The sequence below is a fragment of the Colobus angolensis genome, unplaced genomic scaffold (genome assembly GCF_000951035.1).
Source record: "Colobus angolensis palliatus isolate OR3802 unplaced genomic scaffold, Cang.pa_1.0 Scaffold24, whole genome shotgun sequence".
In the NCBI taxonomy this organism is placed as follows: Eukaryota; Metazoa; Chordata; class Mammalia; order Primates; family Cercopithecidae; genus Colobus; species Colobus angolensis.
In genome coordinates this window covers 13,212,389-13,215,235 of record NW_012115599.1, presented here as the reverse complement: position 1 = coordinate 13,215,235, position 2,847 = coordinate 13,212,389, and positions in this window count along the sequence as shown.

Below are 2,847 nucleotides of genomic sequence, written 5' to 3'. Positions count from 1 at the left end.
CACATCTATGTCCATTCACAGATGGAAGTGAAAGGGTGAGATTCTCAGAGGCTAAATAAAATTCTGGTAGCAAATTGGATTTCTGAAGGGGGAGTCCTCTTAGAAAATTCTGAGCAAAAATGCTCTAATACCAGGGCCGGGGTGAGTGGGCAGGTTTCGGTCTGTGAGCTATAGCTTAGGTACCTGTTACTCCCTTCTGAACTCGTTCATGTTCTTGGGAGGACATAAGCCTCTTGTTCATTAAGCAAAGGCCCTACAAGTCTCCTTTTTACTTCAGCACTTTGGAAACTCTCCAAGACTTAACTTCAGATCTGGGGAGGTTCTATGTGGAACAGACCTATCCCTTCCTATTCCTGCTCCTGGGTGTCTCCATGTCAGCCTCTACCTTCCCTGGCATAAGTTGTATCTGTGTTGCTGCAGGAACTGAGTAACCAAAGCTAGATATCCTTTGGACCACTGATTAGTGACACCCTTTCTCCACAACAAAGGGAGGTTAAAGACCAAGGTTTAACCTGAGAAACTTTTTTTTTGGCAAGACAATAAAGAGGTTAAAGAGGCTATGTGGATCTGTCACTGCTTTAGCTTACCATTTTCAATTTAGCACCAAAGTGCTCAGGAAGACAGGCTCAGATCAGGACGACTTCTTAAAAGGGATTCACAGGCAATCTTACTGGCAAAATGATTTTCCAAAGCTGAGCCACTTGCCCCACCCTACAGGGAGGGGAGTAGAGTCTTAAGGCCCAGCATTGGCATTGAGGCATCTTGCTTTTTTTCCTCAGAATTCCACAAAGGCTTAAGAGTGATCTAAATGCCTGGCTGGAAGCTCAAGTCTTGGAGAGCTAATTTGTTGCACTGTTGAGATATTCTCTGCAAGGTAGTCACAGATAATAAGCAATTTAGTAGATAATTAATCCAGACAAGAATTAATGTTCTCTGAATCAGTGATTAATATAATCTTCACATCTGGCCTGGCTGGGAGGCTTGGGGGCAGGAAAGGGAGGGTGGAAGAATGGGTAGCACATCAAAATGGTGAAGAACAAAATGACAATGCTGCTGTTTTTGTGTCCTTTAAAGCCTCTATCCAGGGTTTTAAATGGCGCTTTTTTTGTCTGCTTCCTGATAGAAGTCAAATAAGTTTTAGTACTAAGAACTGGGGATAAAAACGAAAGGAAACCTACAGTTATTAAACAACTGACTCCTGGAGGAACAGAAGCAATGACTTCTTTCCACCTTCTAGGTAGTAATCTTACTTTTTTGGCTAAAAGCACTTTCTTCAGCATTCTGAGTTAACATGGGTTCCCTGTAAGCTCCCCTCCCCAGGTGGACAGTCTTATTTTCTAAGACAAGCTCAAACTCACCAAATTATCACTGTAAACAAAGTTTCAGGGAAGAGACATAACTCTTACTTCAAAAGCTTCAGGTCAGAGACAGCCAAAATCACATGACTGCTAGCCTCAGCTCAAGTAGTGTGCCCAAATCATCACAAAATGGGGTTCTCTTCCTATTAATCATTATTATTTTTTTTTGAGACAGAGTCTTGCTCTGTCGCCTAGGCTGGAGTGCGGTGGCGAGATCTCAGCTCACTGCAACATCTGCCCCCCGGGTTCAAGCGATTCTCCTGCCTCAGCCTCCCGAGTAGCTGGGACTACAGGAGTGTGCCACCATGCCTGGCTAATTTTGCTATTTTTAGTAGAGATGGGGTTTCACCATACTGGTCAGGCTGGTCTTGAACTCCTGACCTCGTGATCCACCTGCCTTGGCCTCCCAAAGTGTTGGGATTACAGGCGTGAACCACCGTGCCCGGTCCTCCATTTGTTAATTTATAAGGGGACTAGGAGGACAAACTATTTGATTAATTTGAAGGTGAGAGCTATCATTTTCTCAGATGCTCCAACTAGGCTTCTCACATACCTCAAAGGTTATCAGCTAAAGACAAGAGTTTCTGAGGCTAATGCAAAAACATGGTCAAATGTGAAACCACCCTTTTAGAGGCGGGGTTTGTGAAAGGCTGCTGGCCTCCAAAGGAGAACATGCCTAAACTCTCCGGGCTCCCTGGACCTGTGGTGACCTCAAGTCAACCTGATGCACAGATAACAGTATCTTTTAGGGATTGCAGCCAATGCTCCCCAATTCACTTTTTTTTGTTTTAATACCTTAAAATATCAAATGTTTCATTTTTAGGTGATATCCCAAGTGACAAAGAAACAGTTCTCCTGGATGGTGAAGTCTCCGCTGCAAAACTCACCAAACAGCACAGAGGATGACTCGGGTCCTCTCCCACTTGCTCCAAGTTAGGTGGGTGCCCTGATGAAGGCAAGGCTGAGTCACTAACATGCACAGCTCCATATCCTAGAAGCCTCTGTAGCCTCGAGGAGATAGGCTCTATCCAACAGGACTCCGAATAAATGACTGCCACCTTGACAGAGCAGTCTGACCTCTTCCACCGTCTTTAAGAAACAGAAGGGCCATCTGCATTATTTAATCACCATTCAATAATGTCCTCCCTCCCCATAGCTGCTTGAGTTAACTGTCTCACAAGTGTCCTATGTTTTGTAAAGATGAGGGTTATTTTCTGAAATGCAGATGAGAGTAGGATAAAGCTGTATTATCAATTACAGCCAACTCTCATTTCTCTTAAGGCAAAAATTCATCCCACTGTGATTTCTCCAGGTATTTCCTTCAATTCTAAATCCACCCTTGATATTAGAGAATATTAAATCACACAGTTGTGGCAAAAATCACAATGTGGCTATTAAATCCTTTTTGTGAACTAAAAAATGTGCATGTGGCTTAGGTTCAGCTTTTTTTTTTTTTTTTTTGTGCCATGGATTTCTTTGGTGGTCTGAT